The 16,323-nt window shown below is 37.2% G+C and overlaps 1 pseudogene; it reads right to left on the reverse strand.

The window, feature by feature from the left end:
- Positions 1 to 16,323, reverse strand: LOC125810140 (protein trichome birefringence-like 24; annotated as a pseudogene).

Genomic DNA, 16,323 nt, shown 5'->3' on the forward strand with positions numbered 1-16,323 from the left:
TCAACTGCTGACCAAAGTTTCCATCATTAGATCATTCCAAGAGTCTATTGGACCAGGCAAGCACCAATGTAGACAATCATTTTGAACTTTTCTGTGTCTGTTTCCTCCAGCAAATGGCTGGTATTGTCTGTAGACTCCTGGGTGACTGTCTGGCCGAAGCAGCGAAAGGAAAGTAGTGTCTAATAGTTTTACTGTCAACCCAACTTCTGAACTTATTCTCAATGCTCTCTCAAATTCATCCAACTCAATTTTACGCATTGCCTCATTGATGTCTCTCATGTCTATCTCACCTTTTTTGAAGGGTCCTGTTCTATTACAATAACCTCCATTGTTCCATTCACCATTCTCGAAATGATCTGGTGTTGTGGTCCTAAAGAAAGTAAATGTCTTGTGCTTCGATCTTGTGATGTGTTTCAGAATCGAGTTCAGTGCTTTGTGATATGCATATTCAAATCCCACCTCAGTTATGTTCTTACCTTTGCAGTTGTGGCAACCAACAATCTTACTGTTCTCATAGTAAACTGCAGTTTTCAAGTACCATTTCCCTCCAGCAATAACTACAAAATCAAAATTGTCAAACTGTTGAGTCCAAACATCGTCAAGTTTATCAAGATGGAGCTTGATTATATCCGTTGAAACTCCATTGTCATCTTAAAATATAGTGGCTTTTACAAGAAAAGGTGACCAGACAACTGAAAGAGTTAAGTCATGAACTGGAAAATACCATCTTCTGCTTTTGTATTGCTTGTCATGGTAAACCTCTACACCTTTTTCCTCCTGCACGACGTCTTAAACATGAATCCAGATACTGTTGCTTAACTAGAACGTGAATAGTCCAAAAATTTCAACACAATAAGAAAGCAAAGAACAACTTCTGAAAATAGCAGTTGCTTCTGTGGGTTAGAGAGCTACTCGATTTATCAGCAACATGGAATTACAATCTTCTCTAAAACCAAAGAAGTGTCATAGCAATTCACCTTTTCGAGTCAATTTCACGTATGGTCACAAAATATTGTTTGTCACATTAAGTCACAAAACTATATTATCACATCAGTGTAAATGAATTAAGTGTAGATTACTCAGAATAATAACAAAAACTCCTCGGCTTTCTCGGTCAAAGGACATCTGATGGAACAATGAAATTTTGAGCAGTATTTAGAATGGTTGGACTAGTTTGGTATGAAAGATGGTTGTTAACTGATGAACAACTTGAAATGTCATTACTTACAAAAGCAGTGAGAGCCAATAACCAAATATGAGATGGTTTGCTTATCTCCTAAGAAAGCCCCGAATTTATGATCTGAGAGACACAACCACCAACTTATGAAACAAGACTGTCCAACAAATTTTAGCATGTACAATTAATAGCGACAAAAATCTTGTTTTTTTCCTTTTTGAGATGTATATTGACCCATTTAAGAGCAATTATTGATGTTAATAAGCAGTTCAAGGAGAACATCTAAACCATGACGATGACAGTTCCACCAGCTAGCAAATTTTGGACTTTACCATCATTTGAAGAATGACTTAAGCGGAACAAAAGCTGTAAAGGAAAGAATAGCGTTTTAGAATTGGGGTAGGAGGTATTTCATTCACTTGTTTTAGTATGAAGGCGAGGTGCAAGCCTCGAGATATGGGGTATAAGTTCCATGAATCTTTAGTGTTTCAATTTTTACTTTAATAAAATAGCATAAAAACACAAAAATGTAGATAATATATTAAAAGTTAAAGAAAATTAAGAGAACTTAATAGGAAACAAAATATCTTGCATACTTTTATAAGTATAAACAATGTGATCGGGCGCTTGGGGCACTAGGAAAGCAATCAATTTCCTTGTGACGCACAATGAGGGTTTGGTTGTGTCTCAAAGTAAAGGAAAGCAGTCTATTTGATGTCCTCCTAAAAGAGCCAAAATAGCTATGGCTGCAAAGTCAGCACCACCCTTCTTCTATCTCATACGACACTTTCTTGTTCTATTAACGACGTCATCATTTAGACACAAAACAGTCTAAATTGTGCATAACCCTTTTCTTTGAGGGTTAGCTTCCTTCTCATCTAGCTTGAGATCATCCTGATGGATTCATTTCATCTAGTCTGGTTTACTTTCTTGAGTTCACTTTCAAAGCTCTAGTTATGTGAATTTTTTTGGATCGACCAATTAACCAATGGATCAATCAAGAACGTGTTTAGCTTCTCTTTGAGCTTCCCTTGCTGTCCACCCCACAACCCACACACAGCACAACCGCTTCTAGTACACATAAAACCTATGCAATCAAGAACTCACTACAGAGTACAAACTCACCCCAAACTAGAAATAGACTAAAAAAAACAGAAAAATCGCCACACAAGTAAAAGTATAGCAGCTAGTTCAAGTACAACTGTGTCATTCTGATGGTCGAAGCTAGAAATGTACCTGAGAGAGAATACAGAGCAATGACTGCACATGCTTGCGCATAATTGAATCACCAATGAAGGCTAATGATTTGTGTCGCGTCATATCAAGAAACCTCTTGGGATTGAACTTAGGTAGCTCACAATCTCTTGGCTTCCATCTCCAGTAAAGATAGCCAGTATCAGGCCTCCCATTTCTCATACAATTTTGATGAGCTTCAATGGAATAGCAAGTGTGATTAGTGTAAAATGGACCAGTGGTATCTGGTACCCAATCTCCTATATATAAATCACATTTTCCTGCAAAAATATAGACACTATCAAGTCAATAACTATTCATAGCATCCTAGCATAGTAACCTGTTAAAGATTGTAATAGAAACCTGCTATAATCAGTTAAATCACACTTATAGTATACAAATTCTTCACACTGTCAGCGAATATATCTTCAATCCAATATGAAAATATATCCTGTGAAGGATCAAATGAATCCTATCAGCTACAAAATTTAGGTTATTATTATAAAAGAAAACGTTAAAATTTTAATATTATAGGTCCGAAATTAATTCTTATATATATATATATATATATATATATATATATGAATTAGTTAAAATGCCAAAAGTGCTATCAATAACCACTTAGAGATGTTATCTAATTTTAGAAAGAAAAATAAAACAAGATAAATTATAATTCAAATTTTTAACCTCACGTAGAAAGGTGCATCTAGTCATCGTCGCATTATATGATACTCCGAGTGTGAATTCACACATCTATATTTCAATCATTTTAAAAAAATACAGACTACTATACACGATCTCAGAGGGGGAGCATGGGTTCACGTGAACCCGGTGACCCCCCTTGGATACGCCTCTGAAAGATTGTTCTTTGTAAGATCATCGACTCACAAGATATCTATAACAATAACAAGAACAAATCGATAGTATAATCTCACAAGTGGGGTTTCGTGAGAATAGACCTTACCCCTAACTTTGTAAGCTACAAAGGCTATTTCTATATTTATTTCTATTTCCGATAAACATTCAGCTCAAAAGAAATATAATCGTGGCACGATTACAACAAAACCCAAATCAAACTTTTTTGGTGGTATTTAAGATTAATGAACAAACCATTTCGTGAACTTTGGTCCATCACCTTCGCCGTAAGATTACCAGATTCCAGCGCCGGCGGCAATGTGTTTTCCGGTAGAAAACCTTTGTGAAAAAACTCAAGAGGAGAAAATTGTATAGAGGTGGAGGAGAAGATACGATAAGCAAGACCCATCAACAGAAAACATACAGAAAATTTTACAAAAATCACTGAAAATTGCTTCTTATTAACAACGTGATAGCTAACCATGATTTTGGTTCTCTCTAAAAGTATCTCTAAGATTTGAAAAACAAAAATATTAATGTAAAAATAGGGGGAAAAATGAGAATTGAGTGTTCATCCTCCCAAATCTCAACTAACGTAAACAAAAAAGGGGGCAAAATAAAGGGGGGTTTATGAATGAAGAGAGATTTAGCAAGAAAAGGACGAGGAAACATGAGCAAAGAGAAAGAACATAAAATGGGGACTTCACCTTTACGAACTTTTTGTTAAGTGTTATTTCACAATGTATCGTATTATATTGTAATAAATATAATATTTGAATATATTATTGATTATATTGTTCTCTGTCACTATATAATGTTGTAATTTGAATGATAAATTTATAAGATAAAATGATTATATGAATAAAGCTACTATGAAAAGGTAAAGTAAATGAAAAATAAAATTATTAAATAATAAGTAAAGATAAAATGAGAAGAAAATATGAAGGTAATGTGATCACATCAGACCAATTGATAAATAAAATAGATATTTTCGTTGTTATCTAACGATGAATTTAAATATACAATACAATAAAATTTAAGATAATAATCAAAATAAATATTGTATTTAAACTTACAATACAATACAACGGACAACAACCATCCAAACGAGGTGTAAAGCGACGCGGTGAACTAGTGTATATTCTCATGTTGCACCTCCTCATATGGTTTTGCTGCTCTTTTTATTTATTTATTTAGATCGTCTACAGTGGGATAAAGATAATAATTTTAGAATATAATTTATAATTCAATTTATTTCATATTTAATTTGAGGTATTAGCTAATTTTAATTTTTTTAACTTATATTTATACTAAAAAATAATGAATTATTATCTCATGTAGAAGGTGCAATAAAATAATCTCATGAAATATTTTTAATTATCTCATTTCGCGTTCCAACCATCCCTTAAGATGTGTTTCGAACAAAGAAACACATTTTTTACATAATAAATTAACATTTTTACTTTTTTTTCCTGGTGTTTGGTAGTAATAAACAGAACATGTAAAACATATTAATAGTGACAAAATCGACAACGACATACCCAATATAATCTCTTAGGTAAGATATAGAGAAAATAGAGTATAACAAATCTTACCCTTACTTTATAGAGGTAGAAATACTATTTTCAAAAATAGTAACAAATTCATATGTTTTAAATTTCCGTCGTCGATACTTACATGTATGAATAGAGGCAAAGCCAGGAATATGATGAAATATGCGTAAATTTTCTTTTTTGATTATGTTAAGGACATGCAAAACTACACATACATTTATATTAGCTAGTACTATTAGTAGTTAACATCTATACGCCATATAATTCTCCGATATAAAATGTATACTGAATCACCCTTCGCCTAAAATTGTGATGATGTTTGAGGTACACAACAAGAGAAAGACTTGACCTACTAACTGCATTAGACATCATTTTTTCGGAAATAATGGTGGGAACCTATTGTCCTTTTCCTTGGGCCTTCAAAGGGAAGTAGGAAACAAATGGTGAAGTCATAAACGACGACTACCTTGTTTTGCATTTATTGTCCTTCCCTTCTATGTAGGGGTGTTAATACATATGCAAGTTTAGTGACGTATCATATTAGGCGAATGTGAAAGTAAGGATTAATACACACGTTATATTTATGAAAGGAAATTTTAAGTATTTTCAGTAAATAATTAAAAGGAATGGGAAGATTGTTAAGGATTTTAAATTGGGTGAATAAGCGGAGGCTTGTATCAGGTGTATAATATGTTAAGAAGGTGTTATCGAGGTTTAAAGGTAAATTTTATAGAGTAGTTGTTCGATCGATTATATTGTATAGGACATAGTATTGATCAGTTAAGAATTCACACATTCAAAAGATGAGTATTATAGGGGAGATGAAGATGCTTAAATCGATGGATATGTTGAAATCTTAGGAGATATAAGATGGAGTCCCGGAAAAAGAAGATATAAAGGGGGTAAGGTGAGAGTAACCTCAATGGTTAAAAAGTTGCGGGAAGTGAGACTGAGATGATTCAAACATCTAAAGAGGGGAGACATATACACTAATGAATAGGTGCGAGAGGTTGACAGTGATAGGTTTAAAGAGAGGTAGATGTAGACTGACAAAGGTGATTGCACATGACTCATCTCCAGCTCACCAAAGACATGACCTCACCAAAGGCATGATCCTAGATAGAAAAGTATGAAAGATAAGAATTAGAATAGAGTGTTAGTCGATAATCGGGCGATTTTCTCTTTCCTATGGGAGAGCAATTCTAGCTTTAGAACATCCTATATGCTCCCTCTTGTACTTCTCATTATCATTATTATTATAGTACTGTATTATTCTTCAAATTGTATTACTACACAATTGTTTCTTTGACTTATTGGGCTATCCTTTTGATTTTTGTTGCTAATATTTTTCTTTTCTACCATATTTTTTTTTATATAGGTTTTACTTTTTCTTTTATCAACCCCTTTTTTTTTTGGAATACTTTTTTTGTTCAAGAATTTATTAAAAATCGTGTTATTCGTCTCCATAAGTCATAACTACATACTATTAAGAAGGCCTATTTAAGGAAAAATAGTTCTAATACTCAAAACACCGGGATAGATCATTACAATTTTTTACAGAAATATTTTCTTTGTCCCAATTTATTTGAAGGTGTTTGATTGAGCATGAAGTTAAAAAAAAAAACTAAAATACATGATTTTTAAAAAGTCATAAAATATTCCAAAGCGATAAGTTATCTTATTAAAAATAAAATATAAAAGAAAATATTACTATTCTTAGATCAATTAAATAGAAAGTATCATAAATTTAGACACAAGTAACATGATTTAATAAGTATTGGACGATTCAAGGGGAAATATTTCACGTGAAGAAGATAGAACCCATAATTGCAATATATATGATTTTTGCTTACAAGTATCCAAGAAGTTTGTGATGTTAATATTTTCTAATGACATCATTGTTTTTGTGCTTGAAGTTTCTTTATGTTATTATAGGAAGAACCCTTTTTGTTAGCCCATAGGCCACAATATAAAAACCATATAATATAATTTTTCATTTCTTTTACCTTGGATGAAACATCTCGCTCGCCACTTTCCTATGTACTTGGTATTCCAGATACATGCAAATCACACTAGATACATACAAATACGTGTATCTAGAGTGTATCTAGTGTGATTCAACTAGAAAACATAGGTACATCGCTTAGGAACAAGTACGAAAAGGTGGGAAACGAATGGGGAGAACTGGCGTCCCTGGCGCTCTGAGAGGCGCGGGGCGCCAGCCCTCAAACTTCAGAGGACTCTGGATGGCGCGACGCGCCAGAGGCCAAAGTTCAGAGGAACTTTTGTGGCGCCTGGCAGGCGCGACGCCCCAAGCCCTTGCACAGAAAATCCCCGATTTTCTTCTTCGTTTTCATCTCTAAACCTTCCAATCTTCCCTAGTTCTTTCCCCAAACACTTAGGATCAATTGTACCCTCAATACACCATCAATCTAACTCGAAAAACAGCCCCGAAACATGAATCAAATCAACCTCCAAGCATTAGCAATTCAACCAACAAGAATTCAACAATGTTCTTCAAGAACTTCACTTTCTTAACATTCAAACAACTCCAATTTCGCTGAATTAAAACAAGTTAGTGTGTGGGTGAACTAACCCAACACGAAAGAAATCTCACATACCTTAATAGGTATCACCCCCGATGAATTCCACTCTAAACGCTTGACGTTCTTGGCGAAATTTTAGCTTTTCTCTCTTTCTTTCTTCCTTTCTCTTTTCTCCAAGCCCTAAGTGTTCTTTAATTCTCCAAAATTGATTTAGGTTCTGTTTTTACCCTAATAAACCCCTAAAAACGAATTAGGAAATAAATTAGAGAAAAGACTACTTTGCCCTTCCCTAAATCCGGATTGGGACTTTCCTCAATCCAACAACCCAACTTCCGAAAGGCATAACTCACTCATACAATGTTGAAATCGCACAAACTCAGCGGCGTTGGAAAGATCTATCCAAGGGCTTTCCAACCATATCAAGAGGTGCTCCTAACTTCTCCTGAGCTAGGAGTTATGGCCGTTTGAAAATGGCCAAAACTCACTTTCTTAACTTAGACAAAATTTCCAGATTTGCTTATTCTTTCCAAAAAAAATCAGTATTTTCATATTTTAAACCCTTTATAGTCGTTTCTAGGTGCGAGATGTTACAATATCCCCCCCTTGGGAACATTCGTCCTCAAATGAGCTTTATTTCACTAAGCTAAGTGTAGCAACATCAAGTTCAACACTCAACAAGCAAAACCAAGTAACAACATGCGCTAGTACCAAGAAGAGGATTTGTACCTTGATCTAAATTTTCTCCGGATTCAAAGAGATGTGGATATCTCATCTTCATATCCTCTTCAGCTTTCCAAGTAGCTTCTTCAACAAATTGGTTCCTCCAAAGGACTTTGACTGATGCAACTTCTTTTGTTCTCAACTTGCGAACTTGGTGATCTAAAATCTGAACTGGAATCTCCTCATAAGATAAATTATCCTTAATCTCAACATTTTCAGTTTGCACTATCAATGAAGGGTCTCCCATGCATTTCTTCAACATAGAGATGTGAAATATCGGATGCACCGCTGCTAACTCTTGTGGTAGCTCCAACTCATAAGCTACATTGCCAATCCTTTTTACTATGCGATAAGGTCCAATATACCGGGGACTAAGTTTTCCTTTCTTACCAAACCTCATCATACCCTTCATGGGTGAAACCTTCAAATACACCCAATCATCTACTTTGAACTCTAGTGGCCTTCTCCTAACATCTGTGTAGGATTTTTGACGACTCTGTGCCGTTTTCAACCTCTCCTGAATCACCTTCACCTTCTCTATGGCTTGGTGAACTAAATCTGGTCCTATCAACCCTGCTTCCCCAACTTCAAACCATCCAATAAGAGATCTGCCTCTTATCCCATAAAGAGCTTCATATGGAGCCCTCTGGATGCTAGAATGATAACTGTTGTTGTAAGAGAATTCAATGAGAGGTAGGTGATCATCCCAATTACCTTTGAAATCAGTCACACAAGCTCTCAACATATCTTCTAATGTCTGAATAGTATGCTCTGCTAGCTTGTCCATCTGTCTGAGGATGAAAGTCAGTGCTCAAGTTCACCTTTGACCCCAAACCTTTCTGAAAAGATTTCCAGAATTGTGCACCTCTATCTGAGATAATGGAGACTGGAACTCCATGAAGTCTTACCACCTCCTGAATATACAACTTAGCATAATCTTCTGCTTAGTTGGTAGTCTTCACCGGCAAAAAGTGGGCTGATTTTGTCATTCTGTCAACAATCACCCAAATAGAATCATGTTGCATGCGAGACCTTGGTAACCCTGTGATGAAGTCCATATTAATCATCTCCCACTTCCATTCTGGAAGTTCTATATTTTGAGCCAAACTACCAGGTTTTTGATGCTCTACTTTCACTTGTTGGCAATTTGGACACTTAGCAACAAATTCAGCAATGTCTTTCTTCATACCATTCCACAATATACTTCCCTCAAATCACGGTACATTTTCGTAGAACCCGGATGGATGGAGTATCTGGAGCTATGAGCTTCCTCCATGATTTTCTCTTGGAGTTCATCCACCATTGGTACACACAATCTACCTTGGTATTTCAACACACCATCTCCCCCTTGTTCAAAACCTAATACTCTTTGCTTTTGAAAATTTGCCTTCAAGTCAAGCAAAATGGGGTCTTGGTCTTGCTTTTCCTTCACTTCTGACACTAGTGATGATTCTGCCTCGTTCGTCAACACTATTCCTCCTTTTGTGGAATCCATAAGTCTGACTCCCAGGCGTGCAAGTTTGTGCACATCTTTGGCTAACTCCCTTTTTTCTTCCTCAACATGGGTGGTACTACCCATAGATAACTTGCCTAAAGCATCAACAACCACATTACCCTTACCTGGGTGGTAAAGAATACTCATGTCGTAATCCTTGAGTAATTCCAACCACCTCCTCTGCCTGAGATTGAGCTCTTTTTGAGTAAACACATATTGTAAGCTCTTGTGATCAGTGAATACATCAACATGAACACCATACAAATAGTGATGCCATATCTTCAAAGCAAATACTATAGCAGCCAACTCTAAGTCATGGGTTGGGTAGTTCTTCTCATGAACTTTCAACTGTCTGGAAGCATAAGCTATGACTTTGCCATTCTGCATTAGCTTGAGTAAGCAAAGCAAATACTATAGCAGCCAGATGCATCACAATACACCACAAAACCTTGAGTACCCTCTGGTAAGGTCAAAACTAGGGCACTAATCAACCTATTCTTCAATTCCTGAAAACTTTTCTCACAAGCTTCAGACCATTGAAACTTCACTATTTTCTGAGTCAACTTTGTCAAAGGAGACGAAATGGACGAGAAACCCTCAACAAATCTCCTATAATAGCCAGCCAAACCCAAGAATATGACCAAGACCAATGTAGGTCTAGGCCAATCCTGTATTGCTTCAATTTTCTGAGTATCAACTCTAATTCCTTCTCTTGACATAATATGGCCTAAGAATGCCACAGACTCAAGCCAAAATTCATACTTAGAGAACTTGGCATACAACTCCTTATCCTTCAAGGTCTGAAGAACTATTCTGAGATGACTAGCATGATCTTCTTCATTCCTTGAATAGATTAGTATGTCATCAATGAAGACGATGACAAACATATCTAAATAAGGTTTGAAGACTATGTTCATAAGATCCATGAACGTTGCTGGTGCATTGGTCAAACCAAAGGACATGACCAAGAATTCATAATGACCATATCTAGTCCTGAATGCTGTCTTTGGAATGTCACATTCCCTAACTTTCAAATGATGGTAGCCTGATCTGAGATCAATTTTCGAAAAACAGGTGGCACCCTAAAGTTGATCAAATAAATCATCTATCCTTGGAAGAGGATACTTATTCTTGATGGTAACCTTATTTAATTGACAGTAATATATACACATCCTACGGGAACCATCCTTTTTTCTCACAAACAAGACCGGAGCGCCCCACGGTGAGACACTTGGTCGAATGAAACTCTTATCTAATAGATCTTTCAACTGCTCTTTCAACTCTTTCAACTCTGCTGGTGCCATTCTGTATGGCGGAATAGAGATAGGACGAGTATTTGGAATGATGTCTATGCCGAAGTCTATTTCTTTCTCAGGACGGACTCCGGGTAGATCATCAGGGAAGACTTCTGGAAACTCTTTTACTATAGGGACTGACTGAATGGGAGGTACCTCAACACTTGAGTCATTAACTCGGACTAAGTGATAGATACAACCCTTGAAACTAATTTTCTCGCCTTAAGGTACGAAATGAAACGACCCTTAGGCACAACTGAGCTACTACTCCACTCTATGACTGGCTTATTTGGAATCTGAAACTTGACAACTCGAGTTCTACAATCTATTGAGGCATAACAGGCATGAAACCAGTTCATACCTAGAATGACATCAAAATCTACCATGTCTAGTTCAATTAAGTCAGCCATGGTGTCTTTGTGATTGATGGAGATGACACAATCACGATAAACTCGCTCAGCTAGAATAGACTCCCCGACAGGTGTGGAAACACAGAAAGATTCACAAATTTTCTCAGGGATAGCATCAAATTTATTTACAACATAAGGGGTCACAAAAGATAAACTTGCTCCTGGGTCTAGCAAAGCATAAACATCAAAAGCAAAGACTTTGATCATACCCGTGACAACATCTGGAGAGTTCTCTTGCTCTTGGCGACTGGTGATTGCATAGAGGCAGTTTGCTCCTCCGCCAGTACCAGAAGTAGCTCCTTTAGGTGCAGCCCTGTCTGGTGGAGCAACTGATGAAGACTGGGCTCTATTGCCCGAATTTTCACTACCTTGCTTATTTTTAGGACACTCTTTCAAGAAGTGTCCCTCTTGTCCACACTTAAAACAACCTGTCAAGCCATCACGATACTTACCTGAGTGGGTTCTCCTACACTTAGCACATGCAGAAGCCCAACTACCTCCTTATGCCACACTACCCTGGGACTGCGCTGGTTTAGATCTGAAGTTCTGCGTATTCTGACCATAATATTCGCCTTTGTTTTGAGGTGCAGGTGTACTAGAAGATAATGGAGCAGGCCCCTTTTGCTTCTGCTGAAAGGACGAACAATTCTCATTGCCTTTCTGCTGCCCAGACTCATTCCCTGTCTCTGAACTCTTCCATGTCTCGAAGCTTCTCTTCCTCAACCTGCTGCACATAAACCATCAACCTTGATATGTCCATATCACCTATCAACATCGCTGCCCTGCCCTCTTTGCTTTACAGACGACCCAAGCCAGCAATAAACAAGCTCATTCTGCTCCTTATGTTCTTAACCATTTCTGGAGCATAGCAGGACAACTGGGTGAACTTCAATCCATACTCATGCACACTCAAGGAATCCTGTTTCAGTGTAAGAAATTCTCGTACCTTAGCCTCCTTCAGTTCTCGGGGAAAGAAACTCCCCAAGAAGGCTTCTTCGAAACTAGCCCAACTAGTAGGTGGTGCATTCTCAGGTCGACCCCCTTTCCACTGATCGAACCATGTTCTAGCAATATCCTTCAGTTAATATGCATCTAGTTCAACTCTCTCAGTGTCAGCAACATGCATCACATCGAATACGTTTTTCAACTCCTCAATGAAGTTCTCTGGATCCTCAATAGTGCTCGAACCAGTGAAACTAGGAGGATTTATCCTCTAGATTTCGCGAATCCTCGAAGTGTCAGCCTCATCTTGCCTTGGACCTCTGGGCTGCCTAACCTGGTTAGTCACAACTTGGCTCAGCATTCGGATAGCCTCACGAAATTCGGCATTAGTGACCTTGCCTTGAGGTTACACGTTGGGTGCATTAGGTACCCCTTGCTCTTATGGTTCAACGTTTCTCCTATCTGGACGACCTCGTGCTGCTCTTCGTGGAGGCATGGTTATCTGAAACACGCACAAGCACGAATTAAAGGAAAACTTTTAGAGATAAACTCTAACGCACGAAATGGGTATGAAGGAAGTGAAGAATTTCCTAAATGTTGCAGCCTCCTAATTATAGATGTGGCGCACTTCACACCGATAACTAGGACTCTACAGACACGGCTTCATAGACTCCCTAGGACTCTTGAACTCTGTGCTCTGATACCAAGTTTGTCACGCCCTGAGCCTACACCCTGGACGTGGCCGGCACTCGAAGACCATTGCTGGCCCCAAGCGAACCCTTGGTCTGGCTTACTTAACTCAACAGAAGACTTAACTCAACAAATAAACTCAAGTAATAGTTTAAATGATAACATCTTAGCCAAAATGGCAACTTATGTCTCAAAACAAAGTATCTGCAAATACATAGCTGAGAGACTCAAAACCTAACTGTCTAACTGTCTATGAAGCCTCTATAATACTGAGATGGATGTTGGGATAGACCCCACAACATCCTAATAAAGAAAACTAGGAAAGCGAAATAAAAGAGTCCTCCAGAATGCAAGGAGGCTCACCACTGACTCTGGAATGCTCAACTGGATCAACGGCGCGCTGAATGCTGATCTTGGTTACCTGCGTCTGCATCATGATAAGATGCAGGCCAACTGGCATCAGTACATTGAATGTACGAGTATGCGAGTTGGAATGCTAAATAACAACTTAAGCTTGAAAGGAGTACACTGAAACACTTACCTTGGCTCTGTTTAACTCATGAATAACTGAACTCAATATAAAGCAATAAGACACATGCAATATATATAAAACTTGTAAAACAGTGTAAACAACTTAGTTCGTTAAAGATAAAGCAATAACAAACTCAACTTTACTTGTATATAAAAGTAATATATCTTTTGTGGGATATTATCTAACCGACAACCACCACTATAAGCCTAAGTGGTGATACAACGTCTTGCCCACGCTGCATAACTATCCTATATTTTGCCGTAATATAGAACACTTAACTTAGTGAATCCACTAGTCTATGCTAAAAGCATCTTAAGGAGTCATCTAAAAAGTATGATCCTTTACTACCCATGATGGGTACATGGTTTATGGAGACTTAAGTTAATATGAACTCGCATCCCCATATCGGTGCTCAATACTACTCCCAAAATATACTTAGCTCATATGTTTGTAAAATCAAAACTCTTTCTTTGAATTGAGATAATTACTCAAAACTTAGCTGACAAGCTCTCTTGGAATCGATGTTCCCTTTCTTGCTCAAATGTGAAAACATTTATAAACTCTTTGGGAATACTTAGTCCCCTTATAGATTTTTGAGAAATGAACTCAACTCTTTACTTTTTGCTTAACTTGAAACTTGAGCCTTAAAACAAAGTTAAAACGTTTGTTAAAGAATCTTGAAAACTTTAAGAAACTTGGCTTTGACTTGCTTCTTAACTTCTAGACTTTGACTCTTAACTTCTTTGACTTTGCTCTTAACTTTCCTTGAATTGGATTATGGATTCAAGGTTCATGATCTCATGTTTATGGATGATTTCATGATGTTTAGATGTACCTTTGAGTGTTGGAAACAACTAGAAAACATAGGTACATCTCTTAAGAACAAGTACGAAAAGGTGGGAAACGAATGGGGAGACCTGGAGTCCCTGACACTCTGAGAGGCCCGGGGTGCCAGCCCTCAAACTTCAGAGGACTCTGGATGGCGCGACGCGCCAGAGGCCAAAGTTCAGAGGAACTTTTGTGGCGCCCTGGCAGGCGCGACGCCCTAAGTCCTTGCCCAGAAAATCCCCGATTTTCTTCTTTGTTTTTCATCTCTAAACTCTCCAATCTTCCCTAGTTCTTTCCCCAAACACTTAGGATCAATTGTACCCTCAATACACCATCAATCTAACTCGAAAAACAGCCCTGAAACATGAATCAAATCAACCCCCAAGCATTAACAATTCAACCAACAAGAATTCAACAATGTTCTTCAAGAACTTCACTTTCTTAACATTCAAACAACTCCAATTTCGCTGAATTAAAACAAGTTAGTGTGTGGGTGAACTAACCCAACACGAAAGAAATCTCACATACCTTAATAGGGATCACCCCCGACGAATTCCACTCTAAACGCTTGACGTTCTTTGCGAAATTTTAGCTTTTCTCCCTTTCTTTCTTCCTTTCTTTTTTCTCCAAGCCCTAAGCGTTCTTTAATTCTCCAAAACTGATTTAGGTTCTGTTTTTACCCTAATAAACCCCTAAAAACGAATTAGGAAATAAATTAGAGAAAATACTACTTTGCCCTTCCCTAAATCCGGATTGGGACTTTTCTCAATCCAACAACCCAACTTCCGAAAGGCAAAACTCACTCATACAATGTTGAAATCGTGCAAACTCAGCGGCGTTGGAAATATCTATCCAAGGGCTTTCCAATCATATCAAGAGGTGCTCTTAACTCCTCCTGAACTAGGAGTTATGGCCGTTTGAAAATGGCCAAAACTCACTTTCTTAACTTAGACAGAATTTCCAGATTTCCTTATTCTTTCCAAAAAAATAAGTATTTTCATATTTGAAACCCTTTATAGTCCTTTCTAGGTGCGAGATGTTACACTATCAATTGTAAGCGCTTAATAAATGACTCAGCGATGCCATTTTGAGTATGAACATGAGCTACAGGATGTTCAACTTTTATCCCTATTGATAAGCAATAATCATTAAAAGCTTGGGATGTGAATTCTCCAGCATTATCAAGGCGAATTGCCTTAATGGGATAATCTGGAAATTGCGCCCTTAATCTTATTATTTGTGCCAATAATTTTGCAAACGCCAGGTTACGAGATGATAAGAGGCACACATGAGACCATCTTGAAAATGCATCTATTAGGACCATAAAATATCTAAACAACCCACTAGATGGGTGAATAGGTCCACAGATATCCCCATGTATACGCTCTTAAAAATTGAGGGGATTTAATGTTAACCTTCATTGGTGATGGCCTAGTAATCAATTTTCCCTGACAACAAGCAGCACATGGTAATTCATCACTCGTAAGAATCTTCAGGTTCTTTAATGAATGTCCATTTGAGTTTTCAATGATTCGTCTCATCATTATTGATCCAGGATGACCTATTCGGTCATGCCAAAACACAAAAGTTTTTAAGTCAGTAAACTTCTGGTTTACGATAGAATGTGCTTCAACTGTACTTATTTTGCATAATATAAGCCAGAAGATAAAGTTGATAATTTCTCCAATACATACTTCTGGTCTGAGACAATCTTGGTAATACCAAGGTATTCGACATTCATTTCATTTATTGTCTCAACATGATATCCATTTCGGCGAATATCTTTAAAACTTAACAGGTTTCTTGGGAATTTAGAGGAGAACAATGCATCTTCTATAACAAGTTTTGTCCCCTTAGGCAGAAATATAGTTGCTCTTCTAGAGCCTTCTATTAAGTTTGATTTACCAGAAATTGTAGTAACATTTGCTTTTCTTCTAAGCAAGTAAGAGAAGTATTTCTCATCTTTGAATATGGCGTGCGTCTTTCCACTATCAATTACACAAATATCTTCATGATTGATCATTGATCCAAACGAAGTTTGGGGCAT

This window comes from Solanum verrucosum, unplaced genomic scaffold, assembly GCF_900185275.1.
Source record: "Solanum verrucosum unplaced genomic scaffold, falcon-dt-bn FXZP01000281.1, whole genome shotgun sequence".
In the NCBI taxonomy this organism is placed as follows: Eukaryota; Viridiplantae; Streptophyta; class Magnoliopsida; order Solanales; family Solanaceae; genus Solanum; species Solanum verrucosum.